This window comes from Leuciscus leuciscus (genome assembly GCF_965113295.1).
Source record: "Leuciscus leuciscus genome assembly, chromosome: 1".
In the NCBI taxonomy this organism is placed as follows: Eukaryota; Metazoa; Chordata; class Actinopteri; order Cypriniformes; family Leuciscidae; genus Leuciscus; species Leuciscus leuciscus.
In genome coordinates, this window is record NC_138725.1 from 7,190,341 (window position 1) to 7,205,909 (window position 15,569).

Consider the following 15,569-nt stretch of genomic DNA (forward strand, 5'->3'; position numbering starts at 1 on the left):
CTTTTTGTTAAAGACCCTAAAAATCTAAAAACTTCTGAAATGGCGATGCAAAACCTGATGGAGAGCGACTGCCGTTGAGTTCTGGCGATGCTGTGCACAAGCAGCCGGGGGGGTGTGAGTGCGCCACGGGCAAAGAGTGTCGTTTAAGAGCTACGTTAGACTGTATGTTTAAAGATCATTTTAGAGGCCAGATGGTTGGCTTGATGCACAGGATCATGGATGCTGCGTGTGATATGAAAAACGATTGTGCGCAGGATATCAAACATGTAACAAATCTCAAAAATGAAACGGATGTCGTAAGAGGTCTGACAAATTCATGGACAGATGTGACCTCCATGCTTTTTAACGGCAAAGAGCCGATCGAATCCTCAGAAAAGTTCTGGATGTGTTGCGTGTATGTAGTGACGAGTTCGGAGTCACCGAAATACTCTGTATGTGTACATTTGTAACATATCTCTGTGTGTCACAGGTGTCAAAAAATGCAAAAACTGACATTGGTGAAATAGTTGAAAGTCTGGTCAGCTATACCTAGAGCAAAACATGATAGCCTGCCGCGATTTTCTATTCTGGTTAGACCGTCTGTAAATATCGTTATTGTTTTACTTTATGTATGTTATGCCAGTCTATAATTTTCTTCACTACCTCAATGTATGAATGTATACTCAAAAGTATAATGTTGAAATGATTAAGGTCAAAAGGTCAAACCCATCAATCATAATTAATTAAAAAGCCATCAATCATTTTGACACAAGCTGAATCTTAAAACTATTAATAAAACAATCAGGGTGCGCTTTCATGGTCTCCGTGAACTGGAGCGCGTCTCAAAAATAGCGCATCTTGATATTTCAAGCACATAATGTTGTAAGCACATAATAAGCACATAATGTTAGATGTTCTGTTTTGACTACTTTTTGAATTTTGGATAATAATATAATGTATAAAGATATATTTACAATAAAATCGTATATATTACATAAAACATAAAAAAGGACCTCATTGATTAACTTTGCCTGGGGCCCCCACTCGCTCTATTGGTCTCTTGTGTTACTGAGAACATGCTGTGTATAATGGATCCATGTGTGTGTGTGTGTGTGTGTGTGTGTGTGTGTGTGTGTGTGTGTGTGTGTGTGTGTGTCAAGGGCGTAGGTTTGGCCTCAGCTTTGGTGGGGACATCCCCCTCCCCCTCCCCCTGGAATGAGTTTTCTATATGTAATTAAATAATGAACAAATTAATAAAATACACACGTATCATAGTATGCATCCAACACAACAAATCCATTATTATTATCTATTATTATTATTATCCATGATTACAGTATTCCATTAATACTAAAATTGTATCTACTATTCTATATCAAATTCTATTGATATATTCTATTCTTAAATATTAAATTCTTAGGCTACACTCACTCACAAATACATTACATAAATAGAATGTAGAAACGAAAAATGTCTCAGATCCACTGTTTATGTTGACTGCAAGATTCTAAGTTAAGGTCAGCTAATTAACATTCAGTGACTTGCTAACGTAGCATTCTATCATGATAGCGTGACTTCTATGAGTCTATCAGTGCTGCACAGCCTAATCAATACTCTTAACCTTAGTTGAAAGATTGCTGCTGCTAGGTTTAACTGTAACAACATGGTAACACATACTATCACCAATCAATACTATTTTCCACAGTAGAATCTGCATTTGAAAGCCTGGTCAGTCACTACTACTGCTAGTTTATTTGTGTGGCTAGTTATTTTGCCTACTTACACTCTGCTTTATGAAAAAGCTTCGTATGTCACCTTTCTTCTTCTTGGGTGGCATAGCTGATCTATCTACAAAGTACAAAAAGTGGCAAAAAACGGAATATTACAATGTTTTACTCTGGCCTTTGTATGTGGCAGAGAGACAGCCCTGGTAACTTACCGTCGGCGTCGTCGACGCGCGCGCGCACACACACACACACACACACACCACCCGCTCGCTGCCAGTGCAAGCACAAAAGTAGTCCCGGCCCGCGCGTGTAGCCTGTCAGATACACCGCCGCCAATCAAATTACGGCGTTTCTTGTACTGTCGTTGTTTTGGCCGTTGGAATCGATCCAAATAGCAGCGCAAAGATCCAAATAGCAGTTCAAAGGAGCTTGCTAAATATTGGTGGGGACAAATTTGTCATCTCAAAATATTGATTGGGACTAGTACCTAGCGTCCCCCCCTAAACCTACGCCCATGGTGTGTGTGTGTGTGTGTGTGTGTGTGTGTGTGTGTGTTTTAATCAATGTCAAATTGAGTTAAATACTGGTTTAAACAAACTGCATTTAGTCAATATGTTGTTTATTAAATGTCTATGCTGAAAGAGAAGGGCTTTAGAAGAATTTGAGCTAAAGCCCAGTATGAGTAATTCGTTTATAATGGTGTGTATGTGTAATATGTGAGTATTTTCATTTTATTAATTTTTTTTATTTTTTCCAGCTCAGGCTGGAAACCTGTACATTCTTCTATCCTGCTTCCGTTACAAATCTGCGGGGACCAATCACAAACTGGCTTATCCACCTGGCACGCTATTGGAGGGTTTCATCCAATCCAATTCCTTTTAGCATATTTGAAATTTCAGTGAAAATTAATGTGTATAACCTGTGTGTGAAAATCCCGTACACGTCCATACACTTGAGATGCACAGAGATGATCACATACAGGACATTTCTGATTACACACACTAGATGTGTTCAGAGATTTCCAGTATACCAGCAATTGCTGGTGTTATAATGTTTAAATCCTGGTAAGCATGAGGCCAAGAAAGTTCTCAGTTCTTAAAGATTTATTAAAATCCTAAAGCAATCCAACAGTGCCAGATGTTACATAATGGTCAGCATGTACAACACACTTCAGCTCTTACTCTACACCTTTTATAGGTGACAACATGTGGACTACAGCGCCATCTCCTGACTAATACACTAACACTACATTCCCCCATTACTTAAAGGATTAGTTCACATCAAAATGAAAATTTCCTGATAATTTACTCACCCCAATGCCATCCAAGATGTTCATGTCTTTCTTTCTTCAGTGGAAAAGAAATTAAGTTTTTTGAGGAAAACATTTCAGGATTTTTCTCCACACAATGGACTTCAGCGGAGAAAAGGAAGAAGAGAAGAGGATGACACCATTTGCTAAGCGGGGACAGAGCCCGTCTACGGAGAGCCTGTCCACTCCCTATTAAGCCCTATTGTACCGAATTTTGGTTGTAGTACCACCAGAGTTCCACTGGGGGCGCTCGCCATGAGTGCAAAATGAATGGGAGTCAATGGGGCTAGACGGCTAAATTTGTCTCTTTCACCCGATTGCCGTTGAGAAATCTCAGATGTGATTGTAGATTTTGCAAGTTCAACATGGGTTTTAGGTCGAAAGTTGAATGAACGAGTACTTATGTCGTTTTTATTTCTTACAGGTTGAGTTGTTGTTGCCCATAACACGCTAGCATTCTGCTAATGACGTCAGTATTCTGACGTCATTGACATTTTGAAAGACTTTTTTAAAGCAAATAAGTGACTCTAAAAAATCTAACACCCAGCAATATGTAATTTCTTTGCATCTCCTTTCGAATACAACATTCAAATTACTAGACAAAAAATTATATCCTGAGAAAAGTGGATTTTGAGGGGTATACCGCCATTGACCTCCATTCATTCTGCACTCGTCCTGTGAGCGCCCTCATATGGAATCGGAGTGGAACTGCAACCAGTTCAGAAGCCGGAAGTGTAGTGAGAGTGAAACTTCTCGCCATATTAGACATTCTCTGGCGGGGATGTTTTCATTTTCATCCATAACACATACATTTTAAACCGCAAACTACGGAGTATGTTTTGGACATTATTATTTGACCTTGTCAAAGACGAATACATTTTTTAGAATAACAACATTTCTTACTCCAAGTTTTAGGGGTGCTGAGGTGCCCATGATCTGAACTAAATCTGTTTCTTTGAGAAAATACTTTATTTTGTCTCTGATTTATATTTCTCCTTGGTGAGTACCAATTTCTTCATAAGAGATGTATTTAGGTAATGTGGATACTGTTTTTGGACTATTAATGTGAAAAATACATTTGAAAAAGTGATGAGTGATACAATTTTGTTTTTGAAAATGCTTTAAGTGTTTTCTAATACAATCTGTGAGTGCATATAGTTATGTTTAAATGTTTGAAAGATTATATTTGTTCTGTTGTGAAGTGTGTGCCATGCGCTGCTAGCTTTGCTAGCTCTGTACACAGACTCTAGTGTGTTAATCAAGCACATGGTGACTAGCATGTATGTGTTGCCTATATCCAAATAATTGAAAAAGAAATTTTGGTCATTAGAAACTGTTTATTTGAATGAGTTACTGATGATTGTTTTGGCTTTGTTTTTGCAAGGCCGGGTTTTTTCCTGTCCTGGCTGTGGACTCTTATCCTGGGTTTGGACTGGCGAGCCATCCCATCGTTTTGTACCTGGAAACAGAGGAAAAGGAGTTTTCTGATTGGGTAGGACAGAACTGCATACATTGCGTTTTTCAAGTTTACCAGGATTTCCCAGGAGCAACATCTGGGTTGAGCTGTATGTGGGGCAGTCCTGGTACACATCCTAAACCAGTAAACACATCTTGGTATTCACTCAGAATGTCAGTCTGGTCTTTGTTCTCTGCTTTGTACACTCTTTTAATCAGTCTGAGTTTTGAGCTGCTTCTCTTCCTAGGATTGCTAGGGAATCCTCTTCTACAATGTGGAGTTCTAGGTCAAACTAGTTGTCTTTGTAACCACATTTAAGCCTTATTTACCCTTTGTCTCCATCGTGTGGCCAGAATATGTAACTAACGTGCAGTTTGACTCTTCAGAGGTGTTTTCTTGTTAGAGGTTTTCTCCAAGTCTTTAAAGGACAACACGTTCCTCTCTGCTCCTGTGTCTAGCTTAAAGGTAAGTATGCAGTTGTTTATTCTGAATTCTTGAGTCCATTTCTTGTTTTCACTTTCCATGGTAGAGACTGTATTCATTTGTGTCAGCCATTTGCTAGCTGTTTGCTCACTTCGTTCAATTTCGATGGTATGTATAAACAATTCAGCATCTTCTTGTTGTTCAATCTCATGGACTTTTTCCTACAATCTTCTACTGTAGGTTTGCCTTTTTGTTGTGGTGTTTTGCACATGTGGCTAAAATGGTTCCTCTGCGAGCGCTCATTACACATTTTGCCATAAGCCGCACACTTCCTTGGCTCATGTACGTCACCACACCTCGTGCACTCTTCCTTCTCTGTCCCCGTGTGCTTGACATTCGCCTGTCTGACAGCTGACTTTGTTTTCGTGATTTTGTTCACAGCCTCTTCTGCTTCTTCATGCAGCACTTTCATAACATGGCTTTGTGTTATTTCATTGGCACGACAGATATCCGCTGCCTTTGCTAGGGTCAAACCCGTTTCCCTTTTTTATTCACTGTTAGTTTACAAATTACTTAATGTTTTAAAATGGGATATAAAACTTGAGATTAAATATTAAGTCTGTGCATACAAATGAATATGAAATATATTGCTTTGTGAATATAAATATGTATTAAATGTGCAATAAATAATAACAATTATGTAACAGTTGAGGTGTAATGTAATGCCACATGTAAAATCTGAAATATAAAAGTAATCAAGCTGTGCTAGCTGTGTCTCTGTAACAATGGTGACAGAGGCTCATGGGTAATGTAGAGGCTCATGGGTAATGCGGAGGCTCATGGGTAATGTGGAGGCTCATGGGTAATGTAGAGGCTCATGGGTAATGCAGAGGCTCATGAGTAATGCAGAGGCTCATGGGTAATGTAGAGGCTCATGGGTAATGCGGAGGCTCATGGGTAATGCGGAGGCTCATGGGTAATGTAGAGGCTCATGGGTAATGTGGAGGCTCATGGGTAATGTAGAGGCTCATGGGTAATGCAGAGGCTCATGAGTAATGCAGAGGCTCATGGGTAATGTAATGTTTGTTCACAGTTTCCGCTGCAGAATGAGCCGCTTGTGTAAGATACAGCAGAATAACCCCCGGTGTCAAGGTCAAGGTCAAGCTCAAGGTCAAGCTCAAGGTTAAGCTTTATTAAGCTTTACAAACAGAAACAACTGACATATACAGGACATCTCAAAGGTAATAATAATGATTAATTGCGAATTACAAAATACAAAAGTACATAAAATATATAAAAAATAACCAAAGAAATTCCTCTAATCTAAAGTTCTACTATCTAAGGATCTAAAGTTTTAAGTGAAGAAAATTGACATTGAAAATTAGGCAACATTTCATAAAAACACAAAACAAACCAAAAAAATTGACAAAATTATTTTATTTTTCTCTTCATAGTCTGAACTGCGTTAATTTTTTTAACAACTTTCCTACTCAGTAATTTTTTGGAATTTGAAAACAAGACATTGAACTTGAAATTGAGAAACTTGAGGTTGAATAAAAAAAATGTATATTGGAAATTTTTGACTCTGTGTGTCTGTGTTTATAATTTATTTGAAATACTGTGTGTTACTGTTATCTTTTTGTTTTATTTATTTTTTCTTTAATTCTTCAATTTCAAAAGATACAATTCATGCAAAAGAACAAACAAATAGAAAAACACACTTACCTTTTCATTAATTAGCTGCATTCCAGTGGTCTGAGTGGTTAATTGGTTTTATTCTTTTCTTACTATCATCTTTGCTAATTTTTGCTTCAGTGAGTCGATCCAAATCTTCTGATTCTGGTCCATAGTTTTGCTTTTATAGCGAGCTAGTAACTGAGACGAGTGCTACCCGCCGTGTGCTACACTTATCATTTACTTAAACTTTAGATCTGATGAACCACTGACAACTCCTAAACAACTGGTGTGGAAATAATGCAATACTTCTTTTAGAAATGATACATATACCATTAATAAAGTATGAAAATACAATTGTTAAAATACACTATATATATGCTTATCAAATCAAGAACAAGCATTTATAACTGTATTTATAAACTGCTTATTAATGTCTATTAATGCTTTATAAATGATGAATTAACTGTTTACTAATGCTCAGCTAATGATTAATAGCATGCAGTTATTATAAAGTGTTACCTGTGTTTCTTAGAGATTCAAAACCTATACATCATTAAAAGACAAAGAAAATTGCGTATCAATTTCTGCTGTGGTTTTGTTTTCCTTTATTCTCTCTTTGTAGTGTGTGACGGGTGGCTTTTATTTAGCTATCCGGGATGATAAAATATATCTCTTTGGCAGGAATATACCTGTCTGGCGCCCGAATATTACTGATTGATTGTTTGTATAGATATATATTTTTCTGGAGGCTTTGTGACTGAGAATCAGCATAAGACTGAGGGCGGCTGTATCTCGAAGCATCACTGTAGTCTAGCGGTTAGGACTCCGCCTTATCACATGGGAGTCCGGGCTTGAATTTGTCTCAGAAAGTGTTTTGTTTGTTTAAATTGTATTGTTGGGCGGCCATTACACTGTCCAGTCCATATTAATCACTTTCACCCTCTTTTATCCAGTCTAAATAACTCCATCATTCCCCTCTGTTCAACAAAAGCACTGCCCACTTACACGATTATGAAACAACAAAACTTCCAAGAACTCATTTATTTATTTATTTATACATGTGTATTGTAATGATTTTCACGATTAATACCGTTCCAAATTATCTTACATCCTATCCAGGATATATTGATAATCCCGCGGTAACTTCAGAGCCTATCCTGTAGTCGTGTCATTAAGAGTTAGGCGATCAGTCTATACAAATTTGTATTCTATTATGAAGATAATATAAGATATTATAAAGATAATAGATCTCCCCTTCGTATTATAAGTCTACCTGTTTAGGTACCCTTGAACCGTGTTTGCTATACAACAATAACCCTGTCGTAAGCTGCCTCTTTGGCTAGGCTTTTTAATCAATCAAATCTCACAGTGCATACATTTTCTTATCAGAAAAGAATGCTCACCCTCTTTGCCTTTTTCCTCCAGTCAGGATCTTCCTGATCCAGATAGAAGAAAGTGACCCGTACTCAAGAATCCAAGGTCCAGTCAAAATGATTATAATAAATGTTTAACAATATTTATTAAAAGAATGAAATAAAATGAAAAAGAATACTTGTTACAGATTCAAAGTATGAGTACTAACTTAACAGAGTTATATTAGCTAGGCTTAAAGCTTCTTGCATCCGGAAACTGCTGGCGTTCCGGATTGGAGATTGCAAGGAAGAGCAGATGAGTCCTGTCCAGGTCTCATCTTTTATAGTCCGAATTCAGATGTCTTCGTCATATTTACTGTAAGGCACATGACTGCTTATTTCAATGTCACATGTACAACTGCTGATCCCAGCAATTGTAGTCCTGCTATTCCTGTACAAATATGACTCTGTCCAGTTAGTAACTTGTTCTCCAATGATACAACAGTTCCTTTATATTTGTGGACAATGGCCCCAGTCACTGTTCTCTCATGTGACTTGAGCGAGACAGAGATGGACAGCAACTCTTTTATTTCAGTAAAATATTTTTAGATGGTCACATGTTTTAGCAACCCAGACAATTCGTCTGTGGCATTCTTATTTAAAGACTTCTTATTGTGACCTTTTCTGCGTTGACATCGAGTTTGAGGTGTAAAAGGAGTGAAGGAAATGCCACTCCCAGGCAGACCCCCCTCACAAAACATGTCAGTATATTTGAGGTCAAATATTTGTTCTGCAATATATCAGCATTGACCAGCAGGTGTCGCTGTGTGCATTCGAAACCTGGAGAAATCAACCACTTTTACACATATCAGGCTGGAAAGCTTTAAAGCTTCATGAAGCTTCATCTCACCATCACTACCTTCAGGTTCACTTAGCTCAACAGTTATACGCTATATTAGCAATAATGATTATTTTCATCCTTCATTCTGAACCCTGTCTGAAATGACTGGTGTTAGTGGCGTGTCCCTTAAAGGTCCCATATTGTACACCTTTCTGAAGTTTTATTTTATGTTTTGATGTCCTTAAGAATATATATTTGCAGTATAAGTACCAAAAACCATCTCAACATATTTTTACAGCTGTTTTCTCAGGAGCTCTGCCAAGAACAGGTCGATTTTGGCCTGTCTACTTAATATTCATGAGCCTCTCTTCTGATTGGCCCGTTTTTTTCTGAGTGACGCACGGCCAGGCCAACCACAGGTAACTAGGGTCATGTGTGCTGTAGCCTGCTGTGGCTTAGTGATGCTCACAAGTACGGCAAATAACACCTGTAATGATGGTGATAAATTACTTGTTATTAAAGCATAAACATTCACAAACCACTGTTAATTTAACATAAAAGCAAGCATAGGCGACTACGTGCATGGTTTGTCTGGATTGACTGTTTTGAAACTTATATGGTAGTTTCACAGCCCCTAGACCTCTGCTATCATGAAAAAAGCCAGGAAATTTCATTTTTGACAATATGGGATCACCTTTACTTGACAGTAAAACGGCCCCTGTTGCAATTTCTTATATGGCTTTGTCACTTCATATGCATGATGGAAATGTCCATTACGTACTTTTGACAGTTGCCTATATGTGACATTTTACATTTAAATATAAAGGCTGACATTATTTAGGCTTTCAATTCAATAAGCTGACCAAGTCTTGGGACCTCTTGCGGGATGTCATTAATTTGCACCTCCTCATCTTCTGAGAGCCCTAGTGCAGCAGCTTTAACTGCAAACACAACATGTAATGATATAGAAAACATTACTGCTGACCAAAAGCATCATCACTTGTGAACAACAGCATGACTATATTTTACTGACCAGATCGATTCTTCCAAACACGTTGTGCTAGGATGTTCCCGTGCTGGTCTCTAAACATTGGAGACTTCAGTTCCCTTTCTTTCTGTTCTGTTTAGTCTAAAACTAAACACTAAATGATATATATTGGGGGAGGCATGTGCAGAGCCATTTTCTTTGAAATTTAGGTAAATGCCATGATGAAAAACTTTACTTTTGGGGTTTCCAACTCATCAGCCATGGTGTTCGCCACTTCCAGACATTCGTTAAATTGTTTAAATGACTCTGATGCCATTTGCAGATGTTTTTTTAAACAGAAATAATTAAAAGATAAAGTAAAAGCACAAAGAAATACAATAAGGAAAGAGATAAACAAGAAAAATAAAGAGAGATAGAGAAAGAGAGATGGCATTCACAGCTGATTTGTTACCAAAATGTCAAGCTCACTTACTTAGTTCCACATGAATTGCAAACAATCAACACGACTACTTATAAATATATATATAAAAAAACATACTTAAAGGAACCGTATGTAAAAAATGTATTTCAATTAATCATAAAATGGCCCTGATATGTGAGACATAATGAGACATTAAGAAATCATGTTCATTTCAAATACTTATATCACTGACAACAGTAGTCTGGCCAGGATATTGTCATTTAAAAGTGATTTTTCACTTTTTCAGTGAGCCCTCAACTGATGTTGATGTTGTCATCTTGTGTTTTGGCCTGAAGCGCCACCCTCCACCTATCTACCAAATCACGAACTCAGTAGTGTTTCGGCATCCGGGTTGCCAGCTCTGCTCTAGTTGCCACAGCTGCAGCTACAAACATTCCTGCTGGATCCTGCAGCCTATCTGGCAACCTCAAGTCAGGGGGGAGGAGGAGGGGATACACCGCTCTACAGTAATTTGAAAGTGATTGCAGTACCAGTTTTGGCCACAATCTTACATACGGTTCCTTTAAAATTCACAGCTTAGCTGTGACTGTCAGGAAAACGCCTGGCCACGCCTCCCTTCTTCTTATCTTTCTTCATCTTCCTCTTGGTTCATCGCATTTCATTATTCAGCGCCACAAGAACAGCACATGGTCAAATGGTGATATTGTTAACAACATTACCATTATATAAATATATAAATCATGAAGGTTGAAGATGGCGCCGGTGTGTGTGGCTTGCCGTCTACCCATTGCGTTACTTATGTTTTTATTGACTTTGCTTCTTCTACGTTGTCACTCGTTGATCGCTTATGATCAGCAACAGCTTTTAGATATTTATCATGCCATGCCAAAGCTTCTCAGGACTTATCCCGATCTAAACAACTCTGAGTTTTACTCACCCGGCCATCCTATGCTGGCGTGTCTTTGAACTTCCATGCAGGAGACGCCGGTGGAGACGTGGAAAACGGTGAGCGTTGCGGTTCGGTTGAAGTCAGCCTGGGCACTGGGCTTCACCTCGGTGTCGATCTCCACCTCGTCGGATTCAATCCGGCATTATCGGATTTTTCGAAAGGCTGTGGATCAAAATCGTCGGTGGATTCAGTCGATTATCCCCTCTTCACTCTTCTGGCTGACTCGACGGATCTCTCCATGGCTCCGATGCGGGAATGTGAATCATCACAACCTGTGTTCACTTCCGACTCTTCACATGATCCACCACAACTTAGGATGGCCCTCGCCAACGTTCTATCTGTAGTAAACAAAACCTTCATCTGCAGCGACCTCATCTCTTCTAACAATCTGGACTATTTCTTCGCGATGTAATCATGGATAAAAGCAGGTGATATCAGTCCTTTTTCCGAACTGGTTCCCCTGGAGTATGACTTCTTTAACACTCCCCGGTTAACCGGCAGGGCAGGGGGACTTCAAGGGTTTTAAAATGATGTTCAGTGTCGTTTATTGTCAACAGCCACTTTTACGAGCTTTGAAGTTTGAAATTCATTTACATTCCCTCTATCCTATTCTACTCTTGCTAATCTATCGTCCACGTTCATCTAGTAACTTTATCAATGAGTTTTCTGATCTCCTGGGGGATGCTTTGATGAGATATGACCATATTTTAATAATTGGTGATTTTAACATTCATGTATGCTGCCCTGCTTCTGCTTTAGCTAAAGACTTTTTAAATGTAATATCCTCTATAAATGTTGTTCAATGGGTAAATGGTCCCACACACAGTCACGGTCATACATTAGATCTAATACTGTCATACGGTCTATCGGTGGCTGATATTGAAATCAGTGACCTTCCACTCTCAGACCACAGACCAGTATTGTTTTCTACACTTCTTCCAGCTCTACCCAGTACAGCACCATCTCATGTACGTTGGTCTCGCACCCTAACCTCACATTCCCAGGACATGTTTTCTGGCCGGCACCTGGAGGCTGATAATGCTCTAATGTCTGGCTCCCTTACTTCAGATTTAGATGTCAATGAACTGATACAAGACTTTAATGATAAATGCTCCAACATTCTTGACTCCATCGCACCTTGCAAGCTCATCCATCCCAAACATAAGTCTCAGCCATGGATAAACAGTGACATTACGCCAACAGTGCAGTCGACTCAAACAAAAATGGAAGAAAGACATGCTCCAAATATCATTCGAGATGCTGACTGCCTCGTTAAATAATTTTCAAAAGGCAGAAAGGGCAGCAAAGAACAAACTCCTGTCTGACATCATTAAGAGGAATTCACATTGCTCCAGAACTCTCTTTTCAACCATTGACTCTGTTCTTAACCCCTCTGTTAAATCACAGTTTTATGATTTCTCAATCAGCTGACACCCAATCCTATTTTTTCTTGGGTACAGTGGAGCAAATTCAAAATGGTTTCCCTCCAGACACGCAGGGAAATAACTTTGAAATTAAAGTTGATACTGTTGAATCTGACTTTCTGAACATTATCAACAATTGTCTTGCGACTGGGAATGAACCAGACTGTTTTAAAGTCGCCACTGTGACTCCCATTCTTAAGAAGCCCTCACTTGATCCTGCTGTATATGAGAATTATAGACTTATATCCAACCTGCCATTCATATCTAAAATTCTCGAAAAATCTGTTTTTATGCAGCTGCAGAATTATTAGCTCATTCACTCTATCTCTGACATCTTTCAGTCTGGCTACAAACCCCTTCACAGCACTGAGTCTGCTCTTCTAAAGGTCCTCAGTGATATTCTCATGACTACTGATGCTGGGGACACTGTAGCCCTAGTGCTATTAGATCTGAGCTCAGCATTTGATTTCGTTGATCATAAGGTCCTTTTATCTCGACTGGCACTCAAACATCCTCAGCGACCCACCTCACCTGTGGTGTGCCCCAGGGATCGGTTCTGGCACCTCTACTGTTCTCTCTGTATATGTTACCCCGGGGAACTATCATGAGTAGATTTGGTGTGTCTTACCACTGCTATGCGGATGACATCCAAATCTACATACCCATAAAACACAAAGATAGCCAAGCATTTGAAGCATTTCAAAAAATTGGGTTTTTATCTTGATAGCAGTCTTAAATTAAACAAACAAATTAACAGCACAGTTAGCGCTAGTTTTTATCACCTTCGCCAGCTAGCCAATGTTAAATCATTTGTAAGTAGAGACCGCTTCGAGACAGTCATTCATGCTTTCATTTCCACACGACTGGACTACTGTAACTCACTATATGTCGGGCGTCCTCTGTCTGCAATCTCTCGTATTCAAATGGTCCAAAACGCGGCTGCCCGTTTGTTCACCGCCAGCCGTAAACGTGGTCATATTACCCCAATTATGCGCTCTCTACACTGGCTGCCAGTTCGTTATCGAATTGTAAAATCTTAACTTTCACCTACAAAGCTCGTTGTAATCAAGCCCCTAAATATCTCTCTGATTTAATCGTCAATCACAACCCACCCAGATCACTTAGGTCAAGAGATCAGCATCTTCTGTCTGTCCCTCGATCTCGCTTACGATGCAGAGGTGATGGAGCTTTTGCAGTGGCTGGCCCTCAGTTGTGGAATAACCTCCCACTATATGCTAGACCTGCATCTACACTATTTAAATCTGTGCTTAAAACTCATCTCTTCTCTTTCAATCCTGTGTAATTCTACTGCGTTTCTTGTCTTAATTTCTTGTTGTAATTTTTCTAGTAATTTTTGCCTTTTCGTTTTTTTTGTTTTTTTTTGTCATGTACGGTAAGGTTGATTTTAAATGTGCTTTATAAATACAATTAGATTTTATATAAATCATGGTTTTATCATCTGCAGTGCTTTTAAATTTTTTTTAGCTTTTTTTGTTTTTTACTTTGTTACAAAAGATTTATTTATAATTTAAAGTATTTAAAAAAAAAAAAAATTTAATTTGATAAGAGTTTAATTATTTTGATCTTTACTTTCCAATATGGCTTTTTTGAAAGAAGCACATCAAATAGTACAACAAATAGTATTTGTACAAAATACAACAATAGTACACACTACACTGTCATTATTAACAGAAGCGCTAGAGGGCGCTTGACTTTAAAACGTAACTATAGGTGGTAATAAGCTGTTATTACTGTAATAAGCACATACGACCTTCTCTATTAATCACTTTCACCCTCTTGTATCCAGTCTAAAGAACTCTGTTCAACAAAAGCACTGTCCACTTACAAGATTATGAAACAACAAAACTTCCAAGAACTCATTTATTTATTTATTTATGTGTTTATGTCTGTATATGTTTATGTATCAAGCCTTTTTAAACCCTCTAACACACATGTTGGTGCTGTCCCGCTTGTTGCAGATATGATCTGTTTAGTGGTGAGACTGCAATGAAAAGCAAACCCACTTGTCTTTGAAGTACTTTATTCTTGCAAGAAGGCCTTAGTACAGTTAATTCCCTTATAAGGTAAAGCTTGGGACTTTCATTAACATAAGTTTGTGAAAGCACATATTTAGATCATCTACAGATCGTATCACCCTTGTCTTATGCAGCACACACACCAAAAGCTCTATATGGAAAGTTCCCCTGTTCCCTTTGACCCTCTTCGGCTTCACACCTTTTCTATCTGTGAAGCAAGAGATGCTCCAAGTTCTCTTCAAAAACACATGTGGTTTTAACACCCTTAAACATGTCTTGTATCTATAGCTACACACATACACACTCTCTTCCTATGACCCTCAAGTTCGCAGGCCAAGCTCAAACTAGGCTTTAGGTTGAGCTCGCTCTGCAAAAAACACATCTTCATTTGAACATTTTATTTCATTTTCAACCAGCTACTTTTCACACATTCTCTTTTATTTCGAGAACAACTATTACAACTATTAACAAATTTTAATGTCTATACATCTGTAGAGGAAAGTTGAGTGTCACTCAGAGTCAAGACCATTCAAGACCACAGAGCAAAATCCTCAGTGTTAAAGTACACAGTTCAGAGTCTATATGAGCCTAATCTACAGAGAGGACAAAGTTACACTGGTATAGTGTCACTATATAGCAACACATTTAAACACTCGGTTGGTCAGATGAGAGGAAGTTAATAACCACAGGAGGAGCTGATGATGTTTAAAGGAAGAGCTGTAACTATATATAATGAAGAGGAAGACTGACAGATACAGAAAATGGCTGATAAGTGTGATCTGTGTCTGCTGGGACTGATCATTCTCTCTTCACTTCTCACAGGTAAAGAAATCTGTATTTTCTCTAAAGACATTTAGTGGAATTAGTCTGGAAAGAGTTCATTTGAACATGCTCAGTTTATTCTTGCACACATTCACGTTGTGATCTCAGAGTTGTGTATTGATACACACAGATCATACTGTATTATTCCTGATACTGGACATAGTG

General features: G+C 38.5%; 1 protein-coding gene across 1 annotated transcript in view; it reads left to right on the forward strand.

Moving 5' to 3' along the window:
• The window catches only part of LOC309489522 (uncharacterized protein), a 101,176-nt gene that overhangs the window by 16,348 nt on the left and 69,259 nt on the right, over positions 1-15,569 (forward strand). The gene's annotated exons all lie outside the window — the stretch shown is intronic.